The 18,706-nt window shown below is 41.7% G+C and overlaps 1 pseudogene across 1 annotated transcript; it reads left to right on the forward strand.

Annotated features, from left to right (window-relative positions):
- The first annotated feature begins 12,500 nt into the window (after nucleotides 1-12,500).
- Nucleotides 12,501-16,650, forward strand: LOC147466074 (uncharacterized; annotated as a pseudogene). The gene is made up of 3 exons (XR_015189648.1): nucleotides 12,501-12,685; nucleotides 13,978-14,101; nucleotides 14,202-16,650. The product of XR_015189648.1 is annotated as an uncharacterized LOC147466074 (transcript).
- Nucleotides 16,651-18,706: the final 2,056 nt, after the last annotated feature.

The raw sequence follows: 18,706 nt of genomic DNA on the forward strand, positions 1-18,706 counted from the left end.
CATGAGACAGCTGAAAATGGTCCGGGATTGGGGTTACGACAACATATACCTGAGACACAAGGAAACCACGACACGAGTAAACTTGAAAGATCATAGTTACAAGGACGTGAATCGAACACCTGTCGAGGATTTTGATTTAGCTACATTAGCATGAATAGAACTTCCAGCTTGGCTAGGTAAACCCAAAGAGCTATGGATGTGTGGAGCTTCAAATTGTGGAAGCCTGAAATGCGAGGAATGTATCTTAGAAAGGGCGATTGAGGATGAAACTTACATTGGTGAACCCTTTCCAGAGGAAGTTCTTGAACCATTATGATGGACACACATTCTCGCCACACTAGATGTCTGTGTGATTCCAGATGGTCCCACAACAAAGTTTTGTGACAAAGACGGATACGATGTAGTTCCGTATTCATGATGGGAGTAGTGATTGATAAAGAATCAGATCAGAGTGATACACGAGCGAAAAAGGATGAACGAGAAAAGATAAATGAAGAGGATATGTCTCACGACATTTCGGATCGTCTAGATTGGGGAAATGACACAGACAAGGAGTCTTCAAACAACTCTAGTGCACAAGAGAAAACAATCAAGGTGTCAGTGACGGGAGCTATTGACGAAGTCAAGAACCAGTAAGAAGTTCAAGAAGTGATGCTTACACAAAGCTTTAGCAAGTGCGCAGAATCTGCTAAACCCAATGAAATGGCAGAGAAGCTTAATTTACAAGAAGCTGACACAAGATTCAAGGCACAAGAATCAAAAGCATGCAAGGAGGACAGGAAAGACCTGGTAGTGAACAAGAAGATCAAATTCTTGATAAGTACGCATGAAGGAGTCAAGCTAATTTCATAGCAGAGATTGATCACATTGCCACGACGAATGTTATGTCATATGGCATGTGGTTAATTTTAGGTAAACCAGAGCTTTATGAAATTCAAGTAAAGGTTTTTATCTCACCGGGAATAGAAGTCATAAGTTTGGGGATTACAGAGGCGATCCTTAAACTACAGTCCAAAGAAGTAAAAGACAAATTCCTAGTGGTGGACTCTCAAAAAATGAGTACACACTTGATTTTGTCCAAGCAATGGGCGAAAATGTTTGAAGAAGCACCTGTATCTTTATCAGTGGTTAAGCCTACGAGAACTCAAAGATCTTCGGCCACTATTGACAAAGGAAAAGCTAAAGCAAGTGAAACAGTGTTCTGCAACCAAAATCCTTCACTTCAGTCAAAGTCTTTAGCCCAACCAATTCACGTACACGAAGAAGCCTCTACATCAAAAGCCAAACCCTCGACAACACAATGGAAACCAAAGCACAAAGTCTATCAACCAAAGTTTCCATCGCAACAAAGCCTCCACAAAAGAAAGAAACAGGTCAACCAAGTGTTAGTATCCAAGGAGTACATCAAGGACAAAGATCCAATTTGGGTACGAGCATCAAAAGAACCATGACAAGCAAAAGTCACAGGTTGGATAGCATCAAACAGTTCAATCACTGCTCAAGGCTACTATGACGAGAACATCAAAGTATGGGTCAAAAAACCAAAGGTAACAGCTTGGACATACCCAGCATGTGGTATCTCTTCACAACAAGATCAACAGGGCATCAAGCGCAGGTCTAACTGTTCATATAGGAGTAACAATAGGTACAGGAAGAAGAAGCAAAGACCTTCCAAGCAACAAACATTGAAGCAGTCGTGGGTACCAAAGTCAGAGCTCTGCGGTGAAAATACCCCACAAAGTCAAGCTAAGGTCACACAGCAAGCAGTGCAACGAATGATCCCAATCAAGCTATTGGAAGCACAAGGATACTATACATGTAACACTCAAATTTGGTTGCCAAAGATTAAAGCTTCCCATTGAGATCATGAAGAAAACTCATGTAGCACAACGTGCCCAGCAATGACAACCCAACTACGCAACCATGAGTGCTACAACTCCAAGGTGGATCCCTCGTCATTTACTATAGGAGCAAGGCTTTTGCAAAGGTAACAGCAATATTTGGACACTGAAGCCAAAGGACCATCAAGTCGAACAAGCAACAAGGCAAGTGGAAAAGCAGGTCACACAAGGACCAAGGACAACTTGGATTCCAAAACCTATAGCCGAAACTCAACAACAGAGGCCCACAACTAGTCTACAGCCTTTTATCAACAAAGGTAAAGGAAGGATACAAGAAGAAGTCATAGTTTTAAAGAACACAGTCTGGAAGAAGACTTCATCAACCATTGCTTCAACCTCAAAACCTGTCTCACCACACAACATCAGTGTGCTACCAAAGCATGAAGAGCAGGTATTTGTCAATGTATTTGACAAAATGGAATCACAAAACCAAACAAAAAAAAAATTGGCCTAAACCTCAATAACATATGGAATTGGATTTTAGGACGTGATCAGGTAAGTCCAAGTCGCCATTAAAAATACATGGCATAAGAGTCTAGAGTCGGGCAGCTGAGCCACTAAATGAGCAAAGTGTAAGACCCAAGCTTCAAGTCTAATATTTTCTCTGTGGTCTATGAGTCTAGCTAATAGATATAAGCTCAAGCTGGAGAGTTGAGCATACATAAAGTCATGTCGCTCATGCTGGAAGAGGTGAGCATAAGAGTCGAAGTCTATTATTTTGTACGGTGGAGAAAACGGAGTAGTCCAAAAACACTCACGCACTTGATGTAGTGAGGAAGTGTGGAGAAACCTCATCAACAAAAACCCTTCTTGTGCGAAGTGATAGGTTTTGCTACACTTGCTCTAAGAAGAACCCCTCAATACTCTTCTCTGGCACCGCATCTTGTTTAACATGCATAACTCTGTGCAAGCATATAGATGTCTTCACATTGGACATATGCATCAGACACTCTTTGGTGTTCCATCCATGCACTTACACAAAAACAGGATGATGACTCGGAATGCAATGGAACTTCACAAGAAGTTTAACCTTATAGAGATCAAAGCAACCATGGAGTATCTCCGGGTTTGGACAACCAAAAGTGGGTCTAAACATCCGATTCGGCGATAGACACACAAAGCGTCATTTTGGCATAACGGCCAAATTTGGCAACCATTCGCCACAAAACTTCGCGAAAAGATTCAAATGACCATCAACAACGAATGTCTACAACCAAAATCCAAGGCGAAGCTATTTCACTTACCAATGTGGAAAAAGACGCTTTCGGGCAACTAAATAGCAAAAAGTGTCCGATTTTGACTCCCGGACAAGTCTGTTTTCAGCTAGTAAAAGGTGGCAATTTAGGTTGATTCCCATGGTTTCCGACCGTTTTGGCGAGATCTACAACTTTGCAGAAGAAACTTTTTGCAAATTCCTCACTAATTTTCTGATATTCAGCTCAAAAAATTTTAGGTTTTCTGAAAATTTCAGGTTTTCCGCTTTGACGCAGTATGCGAGTTTGATGCACTTTTGGAAGAACGAGAGGTGCTCAAAATTAAGTGCATAAATTATGAGCTGAAAATGCAATTTCAGCTTCCGCAGAGCTTGTGGTTTGAGACTTTGTGGTAGATTTGGGCAAAGAATCATGAAGACGTATACACACCAATAGTGGTCTCTTGAGAGACGTGGTTTTTCGAAACACATAGATACAGCTTCTTTCACAGGTTTCACAGGACACTTTGGCAAAAAGTGGTGTAAAAACAATCAAGGTCAACCTGAACCACATAGAGGACTTCCCAACAACTCACACAAGCTAGGGATACAACTCTCGAGGACTAAGATAAAGAAAAGTCTACTTCGAAACCAAAAGACGGACTCGAAGACTGAAATGCCTACAAAGGGGGCTTTTAGCTAAACTTTTGATTTTTAAAGTTGAAAACTAGCTACAAGGGCTTAGGGCACAAGCACAGCACAAGCCTTGCATGAAAAAAGCATTTTTGACAAATCAGACATCATACCCATATGATGTCTCACATCATTTTTGCACATAACACTCCACTTCTGAGTTCATATTCACTATATACATGCTAAGACCATCCAAAATACAAAGTTACAGGAGATTTGGAGCTAGTTAATCGATTGAAAACCCAAAAAACGCAAAGAAGGGAATAAAACCGACATATGACCCTAGACTTGCAATAATATCTCCAAATCAAGTGAAACTTTGTAGGAGTGGTGTAAATAACATGCACAAGTCATCTAGATATCAAAAGTGCAATTTGGCCAGAAAAGACATCATACCCATATGATGTCTTTTCACTCATTTTGGGCCAAAACTTAATGTTTTTCATCATATTCTCATTATATACATAGAACATAAGCCACACAACAAGTTTGGTACCATTTGGACAAGTATATGGCCACATTAGTCCACTTAGCGGAAAAATCCTGACCTAAAGCCTGTTTTTATTCAAATTCAGCCATATTCAACTTCAAATGATGATTTGAGTACAAACAGTACTTTACCACCATGTAAGGAGCTCATAGAACCAAAATCATGCAAAAAATCCACAAAAGGCATTATACCCATATGATGTCTCATGGAGCAATTTTGACCCAAATTCTTTTCAAATTCCATAAGATCATTGCAGAAGCCACTATAAAGCCAAATCCAAGCCAAAAAACCAAAATGAGCCAAATTGGGCCATATGGACATCATATGGGTATGATGTCTCCAAGGCACTTTGGCACATTTCAGAGCTATTTTGACCATACAGAATTGTTCAACATGTGATATAAGAGCCATCTACAAAGTTTTATCCCATTTGGATCCCAAAATCCAATCCTCACTCAATATCTCAACAAAAGCCTGATTAGAACTAAAGTGGCCATAACTTGACCAAATGAGATCCAATTGCAAAATCAGGCATATATCTATGATGTACATGCTATCAACTATATACATATCAAATATCAAGTGATTTTGAGCACTTCGACATCATACCCATATGATGTCTCTAGCATGAAAATGCACCTAAAATTCATATTTTTCCATATGCATTGCATCCTTAGGCCATGAATAGCTTATGTTTCAATTTTGAAGTCATTTGGATAGTTAAAAGCTTAGTTTCGGCAATTGGCACGGAAAAGACGCTAACTTTTAAAATTGGAGTTACAGAAGCTATGGATACAGGAAAGTCGCCTACAAAGCGGAAAAGAACCACACTCAAGGACAAAATAGCAGAAGCAGAACCCAACACTAAAGCCTACGAAGACATGGATGGAAGAGGCAATCCTTGAAGAGCAAGGAATCAAGGTTTATCAAGGGACATTCAGAGATCCTAACCATCGGCAACCAAAGAGCCATCGGGATCCCAGTGAAGCAAAGCTCAAAGACGTCATGTCAGGGATGACATGAACGCGGAGGGGGGAAGTGTTGAGCCGAAGGACAACACAACCACACTTTTGCAACTATTCATTGTAATAAATGTCTTGCCGACATTATTTCTCATTGAGCCAATCATTTGTAATTAGCGGGACTCGATTGAGTTTCCAGATTGTATTCCATTCAAGTAGGCAAGATAGTTGTGCCCGCATTTGTAAGTAGAGATGATTTCACACCTCCAAGGCTGAGGTATAAAAGCCAACTTTTGTAAACCTAAGGAAGACTGATCATATATCAAAAGTGGAGTTTTTGAGCGCCGTGACAGTGTCTGAGAGAGAGTGAGAGAGAGAGAGAGAGAGAGAGAGAGAGAGAGTCTTATCCTCTTGCTACGCTAGCTACGGATCCGCCATTGGAGAAGCGACATCGCCATTGTGTTAGCAACGGCGAGAGCTACGCACCGATACCAAGCGTGCGTGCATTTGTTTTCTACGCGAGGCAAGCTCCCACGAGCTTCTTTGTGAGTTTTCTCTTGATCTGTGTGTCGGAATTCAGCGTGCTATATATCGATAGAGCCGCAGCGAGTAGAACTACACATTAGAACCATCGAAGTCGAGATTCGATGACCTGTAATTTTCGGCCTGTCTTTATACGCGATTACCGCACGGAGTGTTTGCAGGTTGAGATTAGAGTGTAAATTCATAGGGTACTGTCCTTACGTGGTGTATAGACTCCCCTTTGAGTTTGAGGCTGATTCAATGACTTTTGATCATGTTTCGGATAGCGTTTGCTCGTAGGACGGATTTCAGTTATTTGCGTTTTTAGAACTTAGATTTGAGTAGTGATTGTCTCTAGAAGGTCGAGTAGGTGATTGACACCCATCTATTTGTTTCCATGCACCGGCGGGTCAAGCTACGTCCTCGTCTGACATTCTTGTTTGTTGGTTGAGTTCTCGCTATTACAGCATCCGCTAGCGGCGTAACCGCCCAGCAGTAGGGGTGGCACATGGTGGTAGAAAGTTAGCACCACTAACCACTAGTGGTGGGCTAGGGTGGTTGGTGGTGATGGGTGCTAAGGGTGGCAATGGGAGTTAGTGGTGGTGGGATGGAAAAAAAACGCTCGCTCCATTGAGCTCGCTCCGTAACCATCCCCAGGTAGAACATCCATATAAGGAGAATCTTCCCCAACATCAGTGTCCATTTTACACGTGTAACAATACTGCAATGGGGCCGAGTGAACCGTGGTGTCAGATCTATGATCAATTATAAATCTGTTTCCTAGAGGATGTGCTCGACCAGTTACAAGATCTACTCGAATAATAAAGTCCTGAAACTGCAAGTAGACATGATTTTTAGACCAGTCATGCATTATTTTTGCTTCCCTCATGAAAGGACGTCCTATCTCAGATGCCATAGTGTGCTTGAAGAAATCCATAACAATGAAGGTATTCCTTATTTTATGTCCAAAGACCTTGATCTTGAGATCTTCTAGCATCCCAATAGGTTTAACAATAGACCCATTGGTCATCTTTACTACTATGGTTGTGGTCCCAAGGTGAGGTGGACACTTTCCTTGCTGGTGTCATGGATATCAATGAGCAACTTATTTCTGCAGGTGAAGTCATTTCAGACAGTTCCCTTGTGCAGACTGTCCTTGATGCCTTACGAGATTCTTACCAGACTTTTGCTAGTACTTGGAGAATTATCAACCAAGGAAATCCTGAAGTTGTCAAGTTTGATGCATTGTGTACATTGCTGCTGCAAGAGTCACTTTTCAAAAGAAACAGGACTAGACAACGTGCAGTTGAACGGGCTTTTATTGCTTCTCAAAGAAAGGGTGGTAACAACAATGCAACCACTTCTTATGGTTCTTGTGCAAGTGGAAAATTACCTGTTCCTAATGCTTCTGCTGATAGTAATTCTTCTGGAAATTCTGGTGTTAAGGGCAAAAAGAAGATGTGTTGCCATTATTGTAAAGCTAATGATCACTTGATCAAGCAGTGTTCTAAGCTGAAGGCCAAGAAGAAAGAGGGTGGTTCCACTGCAAATGCTGGTTCCACTACAAATGCAGCCATTGTTGAGTCTTTTGTGAAAGGAGATTGTGATGCTAATGTTGATGCAGAATGGGATTTTAGTGCAAAGTGCACTTACAATCCTGTTGTCCATGATGCATGCATGTCAGTTTTGCTGCAGATTTACATGTGTGGTATTTCGACAGTGGTGCTACAAAGCACATTACCTCACATCGTGAATTGTTCACCTCTCTTGAGTCTGTCCCTCTTGGGAATTCAGTTACGTGCCAAATGCCTCTTATCCGGTTCAGGGAGTTGGAAAGATTGTGCTTACTGCTGCAAATGGCAGTTCTTTCACACTTGTTGATGCACTTTATGTACCTGGGATCAAGAAGAATCTTTTGTCTGTATCTATACTTACTCAACTTGGACTTGTAGTCAAATTTGTGAATGACAGATGTACAGTTCATGATCTCAGTTTTGGTGATGAAATTGTTGCATCTGGCCTTTTGTGCCGTGGGCTGTATATGCTCACTTTGTATGGCAAGTGTGGACAAAATTTTGCAAATGCAGTTGCAGATTCAAGGGCTATTTCAGATGCAAAATTTTGGTATGCACGTTTTGGTCATCTGAATTTTGCCAGTTTGCTGCCTTTGCAGAAATCTGATATGGTTGCTTCTTTACCAACTCTTGAAGCACCTGTCAAACATGTTTGTGAAGGCTGTATTTTGGGTAAGATGCAACGTTCGAAGTTTCCAAAGGATGGTTCATTTAGGGCCACATGCAGGTTGCAGCTTGTGCATAGTGATGTTTGTGGGCCCATGCAAACTCAGTCCTTGGGCAATTACCTTTACTTTGTGATTTTCATTGATGATTACTCTAGGCATGCATGGGTATTTCCGCTTAAAGCGAAGTCCGAAGTTTTTATGTGCTTCAAACAATTTTTGGCTATGGTTGAAAATGTCTCGAAATGTGCTATGGGCACCCTCCGTTTCGATTGAGGGGGAGAGTATATGTCTCATGAATTTAATGCATATCTCGCTAGTCGTGGGATAAAATACCAATGTACAGTGCCTTATACGCCTCAGCAAAACGGTGTTGCTGAGAAGAAAAACAGATCACTTATGGAAATGGCACGATGTATGGTCAAAAGTCAAGCTTTTCCGCATTCTTTTTGGCTTGAGGCCATCATGTGTGCCACCTATGTACTTAACAGGTGTCATACGAAAGCTTTGGAGTCTATTACTCCATATGAAGCATGGCATGATAGAAAGCCTTCTATGGAGCACATGCGTGTTTTTGGTTGTTTGGCATATGCTTTGGTGCCACAAACACAACGCAAAAAATTGGATGATAAGGCTGTCAAATGTATTTTTGTTGGTTATACTGCTGAAAGCAAAGGTTACAGGTTGTATCATCCGCAAAAAAAGCGTATTCTGGTTTCATGGGATGTAGTGTTTGTGGAAGATTCTGTTCAACCCTTGCTGTCATGTACTAGAGACAATAATGTAAGCTCACATGACATTTATGACACTTTGTTGCCTCTTTTCAGTGGTGGAAGTTCGAATGTAAATTCCAAATGTACAGCCTATGGGGGTTTCCGAAAATGTTACAAATCAGCCTATTACTGATGCAGATGTACATGATGTACTTGATGAGAAAAGGGCTAAAAATGAGCACGCTAGAGGTATGCCAAAATGGATGGTGCATACATTGCGTGACAGTAAATTGGATGCACCTTTGTCTATCATACTCATTCAGGCTCTCACCATGCATCTTATGCATCACATTTTTATGCTTTAGCTGTATCTAACTTACATGATGTTGAGGAACCTCTGTCTTTTGATGAAGCACAAAATTTAGAATGGCTGCCATGCAATCAGAATATGATGCACTTATAGAAAATGACACATGGACTTTATGTGATTTGCCTCCTGGCAAAAAGGCCATTGGTACGAAGTGGATTTACAAGTTGAAACGCAAGCCGTATGGTGAGATCGATCGCCATAAGGCTCGACTTGTTGCAAAGGGTTATGAACAACAAAAAGGCATAGATTATGAAGAGACTTTTGCTCCCACTTGTCGTACGACTGCTGTGCATTTTCTATGTGCATTGGCAGCTCATTTTGGTTGGGATGTACATCAATCAGACATTTTTACTACTTTCTTGAATGGTGACATATTTGAGGAAGTTTATGTAAAGCAACCTCGCGGTTTTGTCAAGAAAGGACAAGAGGACAAAGTGTGCAGATGTAAGAAGGCTTTGCATGGGTTGAAGCAATCTCCTCGTGCTTGGTATGAGAAAGCTGACACTCAAACAAGGCTTTCGTAACTCGACCAAATGAGAGACATATTGTTGAATTTAAGGCTGATTTGAATGCTACTTTCAAGATGAAAGATTTGGGGCTGTTGCATCATTACTTGGGTATACAGTTTAAGCACTATGATGGTGGTATTGCTTTGTGTCAGAAAAGTTACATAGAGACATTGCTATGTAAGTTTGGACTTGAGGATTGCAAACCTATTGCCACTCCCATGGAAACAGGTTTGAAATTGAGTCTTCATGATGCTGGTGATCCTGCAGATGTCACTCTTTACCAAACTGTTGTTGGTTGCCTCATTTATGTATGCAACACGAGGCCGGATATTCAGTTTGCAGTCTCACAGGTCATCAGATTTATGCATAGCCTAGGGTCTAAGCATTGACAGGCTGTCAAGAGGATTTTCCGCTACCTTAGTGGCACTTTACATCTTGTCTTGTTTTATCCCAAGGGGGGACCATTGCCGCCAGACTTACATGCTTTTTCGGACTCAGATTGGGCTGGTTGTTTTGACACGCGAGTGTCTACAAGTGGTTTTTATTTCATGCTTGGCACTTCATGTATATCATGGTTGAGCAAGAAGCAACCTATTGTGGCCGCTTCTAGTGTGAGGCTGAGTACAAGGCAATCTTCACAGCTACGGGTGAGTGTGTATGGCTCAGACGCCTTATGGTTGATTTGGGTGTTGGACAGAACACTGCCAACACTATCTACACTGGCAATCATAGCGCATTGGCAGTTGCCAGGAACCCAGTTTTTCACGCTCGCACAAAGCACATTGAGGTGCATTGACACTATGTCAGGGAGAGGCTCTCAACAGGAGAGATCGGCTTTGCTTATGTGCCAACATAGAACAACCTTGCAGATCTTTTCACAAAGGCATTGTCTCGTGAGAAGCTCGAAGCTTTCCACAAAGCTTTAGGCTTACTCCCCTTTGTGGGTTGATCATGTCCTCAGGGCATGTCACTTCCCTTTACTCATGTGCTAGTCCTCGTTCACTGCATCACTCCAAGGGGGATTTGTTACCATATATGTTTTGATACGTGAGTGTTTACAAGTGTTTTTGTTTCATGCTTAGCAGTTCATGTATATCATGGTTGAGCAAGAAGCAACGTACTGTGGCCACAGATAAGAAAAGAGATACTCTTTCATCCCTCCTTGAACTGTTTGAGCTTGGACGACCTCTTCCAAGCGGCATATGATTTCCTATGGCCTCTCCTTTTGAGCTCTTTGGGAGCTGCACCATCACTTCCTTCAGAAGAGGAGGAGGATGATGAAGATGGAGAAGAGGGTGCCCTCTTTCTTGCCTTTTTCTTCTCATGCTTCTTTTCTTCCTTCTTTGAATTATGGTGAGAGGGACTATGCGATGGTCTTCTCCGTGTTGGAGAGCATTTTGCCTGCCATCTTCATGGCGCGATCTCCGTCGAGGTGGGAGGAGATTCACTTCTTTCTCGTTCTTTTGGTGGGGGCTCTACAATTGAGATTTGGGCTCTCCTTTGTGATGGAGTTGCCCCATAAACTTGTAAGCTTTTGAGCCCTTCATATGGACTATGCGATGGTCTTCTCCGTGTTCGAGAGCATTTTGCCTGCCATCTTCATGGTGCGATCTCCGTCGAGGTGGGAGGAGATTCACTTCTTTCTCGTTCTTTTGGTGGGGGCTCTACCGTTGAGATTTGGGCTCTCCTTTGTGATGGAGTTGCCCCATAAACTTGTAAGCTTTTGAGCCCTTCGTATGGGTCCTCCTCTTCTCTCACCGTAGAGAGCCCTCTTTTAGAAATCTCACTAGGAGCTTTCACAGGCACTGCCTCTTCTTGGTGAGGAGTTTGGAGAATGCCATGGATGCGTAATTGTTGTTGCACTTCACCTTGGAGGGATGGGTTACCCATGGCTTGTTGAAGCATAGTAGCAAGATAGTTCACAAGCATAGGGGCATCATTAGTAGCTTGATCATTAGCAAAATCAAAGCCATCAACATTAATTTCACTCTCTCTACTATTGTCAGCCATTCTAACTAAGTCTTAGGTGTAAATTTTTACTTGTACTTTGACACTTTAAGCCCTAGTTGCTACTCCTCTTTACTTCCAAAGATAAGCACTCAAGCATCTATACCTGTGGCGCGGAATATCATTAATTGCAAGGAATAGACGAGAGGGTTTAACATAGCACAATCAACACCAGTTCCTTTCAAGTTTCTAATAGCTCAATAATGTTTAAGCCGTAGGGGACTCCATTATTAAGACCATTGCTCTCGACGGTGATACCCCGTTAATTGTAGAAAGTAGGCGCGCATCAAGGATAATAAACCCCTATTCTACTTACCCTCATGCAATTAATAATACCAACCTGGATCCCTATTTCCCCTCCTTTGGATCCCCTATTAGTAGGGTTATCTTATTTTCTTATCTCCATCATCTGTACATTTGTGCGCATTTTTTATGTACGGTCAGGAATGATGCATCATACATGCACAAGTAATGTACACATGGGTGTTTGAATTAGCATAATGTATGTGCTTTTGGCATGGTCATGCAGATGTTTAGGGCTCTTCTCACAATAGAACACATTCTTGCTTCTTTCGTTAAGAATGAAGTGAGTGAATTCTTGTCTGGTATGCCTTTGTATAGGTTGTGGTTGATCTAGCCTGACAAGGGAATCACAATAAAGTAGGCCATTGTATCCTCTAAGTATGTGTGACATTTTAAGAGTCTGGGCTGGGATGGCTTGACACATGAGATGTTCATTAAGTATGCAGATGAGCCTAAAGGGCCGTTGGATGCACATTTGTCAAGAGGTTTGGAGAATGGGTTGCACACCGGATACTTGAAAGATTGAAATTATTCGTAGGTGCCATCTTTGTGTGAAATGGAGGCCTGTTTCTCTTATGGGATCTATGCATAAGGTTTTCATAATGGTTTTGTGCAACAATTTCTCCTGAATCTTGTACATCCTGCACGATATGATGTTATTGAGGGAAGCAACATATTGCATAACATTAAGTTACTTAATGTGCAAATTGCAATTGATCATGCCAAAGCAACTAACCAGGAGGTTGTCATGGTGCAGCTTGACTTGGAGAAAGCGAACGATCATGTTAGTGGGCCATTTCTTTCGCAACTCTTGCATGCTGTTTTTTGAAGATTCTTCCTGTGGAGGCTTTTGGTTTTCTTAAGTACCCACATGGAGACAAGCCAATTGGACTAACAGTCTAACTCGATCGTTGCGTCAGGGTTGCCTCTTACTCTACTTTTATTTGCTATTGTCGCACTCTTTGTTGGATAAGCTTACACAGGATGGAGAGCTTTTGGGTTTTCGATTTCTGACCGGTAATCAGTTGGTGGGCTAGGCTCTTACAAATGATTCTTTCATGCTCAAGGCCAAGAAGTCCAATTGGATAGGGCAATGGCAGCCTGGGCAGCTTCAGGATTGTGTATCAATGCACAGAAAGAAATCTGTCCTTTTAAGTTGTATGGAGGTTGGCTGGGCTTGGACTGCACTTATGCATATATTTACTCATCACTTGGTTTACCCTATTGCATTGGATGTGTATCCATGAGAGCTTTTGAATTGGATTTCCCGCCCTGTGTAGGACCGGTTTGTTTATTAGCACTCGCAAGGATAGCCACTTCGTGTTTGTCTCTTGCTTTGCTTATAAATGTGGGCAAGCACGGGTGTCTTGCCACAACAATGGGTGCAGCAGTGTTGTATCTTGATGCTTGTGCTGATGGGCATTATTCCAAGATATGTGTACACAGCATTAACCTTGGGTCATCTCATTGAGGTAGTGGGGATTATGCATGGAAACACTTGAACAGATGCGTCTTGGTGGGGTATTGTTAATGGTTCTCAGTCTATTTGAGTTCCGTGATCGGCCTTGCATCTTGCTATATCGGATCAGGAGGTTCTCTCTCATAATCAATGTTTTATTTTTAGAAAGTCTTCAAACCAAAAGCAAAGATGTGGGAGGTGGCACCTGTTACATTTTTTAGGTTGAAAATTCTTCCAACTTTTGAGCTTTTCTTTCAAAGTCTTTCAAGCCAGAATTATGCCATTTTCTGATGGTTGTATACTTATCAGTTGTGTTGCAGTTGGCCAGGTTTGTTTTTGAGAACTTTTGTCTTATTTGTCTGAGGTGAACCAAATATTGATTATTCATGTCTGTCAAGACTGTCACAATGGATTTGATTGTTTTGTGGTTGAGAATGCTTTGCAGCCTATTGAAGTTCTGTAGCTATGTAGTAAGGACTAAAAGATATTGTGTGTAATTTTTCTATCATGATTGGAATGAATTGTCCATCTAGGAAAAGCTAATTTTCAAGTCATTACTGGTTTCTGGGAGAATTTGACCTGTTACTAAATAGGGTTTTGTTGAACACTGACTGCAGGTCATGGAGCGCAGTTCTTCAGCAGTGAAGAGAGTGTTAAAGAATACCTTTGGAATGGTTCCTGTTGCTGAGGACCTGGAAAATCTCTCTGAGGAGGATGTTAAGCACATGAAGAAACGGCAGCGTATGTATATATTCTTCATTTTCCTGATTTGTCTACTCAGAAGGCTCCGGTTCTAGTGTTTTTTTTGTGTGATTTTCTTCTGATTTGGTTTTCGGTCCAGTCCAGGAAATACTTAAAGGCTTGGTCTGCGGAGGACTGGGAATGTTGCAGATCTGCAAGACCGAGTGCTGAATCACAACAAAAGCGGGGGGCTTAGAGTGCAAAAAGTGAGCACAGATGTAAATGGTTCTCGGAGCAAGACTGGGAAGGATTCTGCTGGAACTTCTGCCTTAATGGGCAAGGTAGAGAGCAGAGAAGCAGAGAAGGGGGATGATGCCATTGATGATCAGGGGGATGTTGGAGATGTCAAGACAATGAAATATTCTGATGCAACTTTTGCTGTTGAGGGATCTAAAAGCAAGAAGAGGAAGAAGTGGAGAATAACCGATCCAGGACAGATTGCTCCCAACTTCTACCACAGGGATTTGTTTGTTGCCAACTTTCCCTTGGTGAAGGTGGTTGATGTTCCTAAGGGATGCAGGTTTCCGGTCTGTGACAAATTTGAAGGGAATGTATTGGATGCAAAGGAAACTTTGCATGCCAGAAAGAGATGGATTCGTAGATTTCTGGACGTAGAGCAAACATACCGCAAGGCTGAAAGTGAGCGACAGGCTTTTCCAGTACACTTTGCATTCATGGAAAGTGTGAAGCAGTTCACAAAACCTTCAAGGGAACAAGTAGCAATGCACAATGATATCTGTGTCAGTTTAAAGCGGAAGTGGTCTTATGATGAGATAAAGGGAGGAGGAAAGAGAAGGAAGTTGGATGATCAGAATGAAGAGAATGTAGGATTTTGCATCGTGCTAGATACTGAAGAGGTACAGGGACCACTTGGGGCTAATTGTTCAGATGGAGACAATGATGGAATAGAAATTGTAGCTGAGGAAGCTGTTGAGCTTACTGGTAACTTACAGGAGCATGTTGATGCTGCAACCGGATTTGCAGATGGAGTCATCCATATTGATGATGAGAGGCCACTACAGTGTGCTGCCCCTAATTCCAAGACCATCATCAACTCAGACAGGGTTGCCTGCGTGCTAGAGCGTAAGTTTGTAGATGACAAGCATAAGTGGAATGCTCGATTTCAAGGCGGGTTTTATGCAGCCAAACATTGCCTGGCAAATATAGAGAATGGTCATGGAGTGCCTATCTATGTTCTCATTATGACGGCATCTATGTGGTCTTATGGAATTCTTGTTCCTAAAGGTTACGTGTATGTTCGAGATGGGAAAATTGATCTAAAATCTATATCCCGTTTTCATCTGCATCAGGAAATTACAGGTGTGGTAGAAACAAGTTTGGAAGACCTGCATGCAAAGCTCCAAGAGGGTATTGAATTTTACAGGAAAAATTATCTGGATAATCCACTTACAATGTATGCGGATGGTCCTATGCTTGTTGGGACTTTCTATTTGAGCTCTCAGTGGTTTGACTTGCCAAAAGCCCACACTCATTCATAATGGCAAAATGTGAGGAGTTTGGAGATTGTTTGATGGGCTGATGAGAGTGGTTTTGGGTGACTCTGTGCTAGACATGATGGCTGGAGATTACGAGCAGCGGTGGCAGCTTAGAGAGCAATGGTTGGAGGAAGAGGTTGAAGAGTGGTGTGGTCTAGAGGATGAGACTGATTGAGGCAAATGCTGTCTTAGTTCTGGTTTTACTGCCAACATATGATGTGTGTGTGTGAGAGAGAGAATCTCTCATGCCTCGGTTCTTGTACTTACCATCTATGCTTAGGCATATCTTGCGGGCTTAGTTGGTGTTTTTGTATGATTAATCACAATCAAACAAGCATGTGATCTCAGAAGTAGTACAATGGAAGGATATATCATAATCCCATGTAGAAAGAAAGGATGTCCTCTTACTGTAGAAGTATCCGGAATTTGGTCCCAAGTGGCCATGAAAGGATGTAAGATGTCATTCCAAATGTGATGTAAAGTCTAGGTAGTCTAGGTTCTAGAGTTCCCAGCTGTGATGTTGGCTGTAAGTTCCCAAGAAGTTTCTAAAACAAAGTTTGCATAGTTCTCTTCTTTGGTTTGCCACTCTCAGCCAAGTAAGAATCCTCCTCTTAGTGACACAACAAATCATTTGAGCAGTGGTATAATGGAGAAAAAATTCTAGGTAGAACAAAACATTTTTCCAGTTTTAGGGAAGGATTGTTTGGTAGGAAAAATCCTTTTTACTAAAAGCATCTCTACAGTTGGAATCTTTCATTAAGATCATGATGCCAGCATCTGTTGGACTCTGCCAGCAAAGATCATCCTCCTGGACTTGAGATCCAACTTTGTCCGCCTCTCCTTTGGAACATGTGCAAAGGCGGCCAGACACTCTGAACAGTGCCACTAACGCCTCGCACCCAAAGTAGGATCTATCCTCAATATAAACTGCCTCTGCCCAAAAAGCTTGAGGAAGGGAAGCATGCTCAATCATCACTCAAGCCATCTCCACGAGTGTCCGTTTCTTTCACTCAAAAAGCTATTGTGTACTGCTATGCTATGCCCAGACCAAATTTGACGCATCAAGAATGTTCAGTATTACAAATTGTGCATTCAAAAGTCTATTCTAATTATTCTTTTGTGCACAACCTTCGAACTATGTTAATTTGTACTATTTGTAAAAGTAAAATTGGCTACAACAGTTCTCTTGTATCAAAAACATGCTTGCATTATTCAGTACATATTTGTGTTGTCGAGCATACTCCTCCACAACTTAACGAGCCATAATTAGCGACACGATTAGCTTTAGGCCAGTGCTCTGGGCACATGTGTAGTAGTACATCATTGCCATATCTATCTACCTTGTTTCAGTTACACCTAGTGAAAAAGCTTAGGTTTCAAAATTCAAATGAAATGTTCAATGGTCAATCCTTAGGGAAATTGGATGCTTTGGGAAGACCACAAAGTCTTCCCACATCCCTAGATGGGAGGGGGCAAGCCCTAAAGGTAGGTGAAGAGGTGAGAGAACACACACACACACACACACACACACTCAAGGCTTCCTTTTACACAAAGGGCATATTAGACACATGTCAGGTTCCTAGCCCAGTTGCTCCCAATTCCCATTCAAATCCTATTGGATGGCCATATAGGTGGACCAATGAGAATTAGGCTAGAGTAAATTTAGTCTAATTAATTTAAAAACACTTGATAAAAGAACCAATGAAAATTAAGTCTCCTATAAGATTATTGGACAGCCTGCCAAGGGGTCCAATGAGAATTAAGCAATCCAATGGCTTGCTTAATTCCTATTGGCCAGAAGTCAAAAAGGTCTAATGGGGATTTAAATGCAATATTTGAATTACCTAAATTCTCACTAAAGGGAAAAGAGGGACACTTGTCACAAGGCTTTCCATTTGACCTCTAATTTCCTATTGGCTAAGCTTGGCATGAGCCAATGAGGGGCTAGGAGGAAATAGCAAGAGGGGTCGAGAGGGGGTTGATTTTGGAAGACATTATGGCACACACACACACACAAAATCATGTGTGAAGTAAAGAAGACTATCTCCTTCTCAAGCTTTAATGGAAAGCTCATCATCTACTCCAAGCTTGTGAAAAGGGAGGCCTACACCAAGAACTCTTGGCTTTGTGATGCAAATCCAACCAAGAGCCAAGCTCCAATGCATGCTCATCTCCTCTACCATGCTAATTACTAAGCTATTAAGAGCGATTATGTGAGGAGAAATACTTCTTTCTCGTACGAATACTTCTTCTTCCTCTAGACCTACTCTCATACCCCGCTAGCTCTCACCATCTTCGAAGATGTGTGAGGTCTTGGGTTTGAGACCGTGAGGGAATTGATGTTGTTTTTTTCAAGTGCAAGCTTGGTGCTTGAAGCTTCCATCTTCATTGCCCCAGCAAGTTATTGAAGGAACACAAAGTATTGTATTGTAAAATGTCTCCCTTGATGGGGGAAGCCTATAATACAAAGCCTTTTGGAGGGGGGACCGGCTCCATGTACATCCGGTCCTCAGCAGTTGTCAATAGCTAAATTTCTCTCTCTTTGAAGTATTGTTGATGCCTAATTCTAACGAGGTGTTATGATTTTGTTGATCTCTCTCCAACCAAGTACTCTTGCTATGCTCATTAAGAATCTATTCTTAATGAAATGCTTACTATGTCTATGTTAATTTTCGCTACACATAAGTTACTACCCCATTAAATATTACATTGGTATCAAAGCACAAGGTTTCTCTTTCTTGCTCAAGAAGAGAGGTCCTCAAGCTGACTATAAATGGTTGGTATTATTAATTGCATTTGAGTAAGTAGAATAGGGATTTTTTAGCCTTGTAGTGCGCCTACTTGATGTAGATAATGGGGCAACACCATCGAGAGCTATGGTTTTAATAGTGGAGTCCTACAGGGCTTGCCTACGGATTAACCACTATTGAGCTATTAGAAGCTTGACAAGAGCCGGTGCTATTTTGGTGGTGAAAGACCCTCTCTTCTATTCCTTGCAATTAATGATATTCGAGCCGCGGGTATAGGAGCTTAAGTGCTTTTCTAAAGGGTTAAGAGGAGTAGCAACTAGGGCTTGAAGTGCCAAAGTACACTTAAAAATTTTTATGCC

This window comes from Adiantum capillus-veneris, chromosome 1, assembly GCF_014529385.1.
Source record: "Adiantum capillus-veneris isolate H3 chromosome 1, ASM1452938v2, whole genome shotgun sequence".
NCBI classification, from domain to species: Eukaryota; Viridiplantae; Streptophyta; class Polypodiopsida; order Polypodiales; family Pteridaceae; genus Adiantum; species Adiantum capillus-veneris.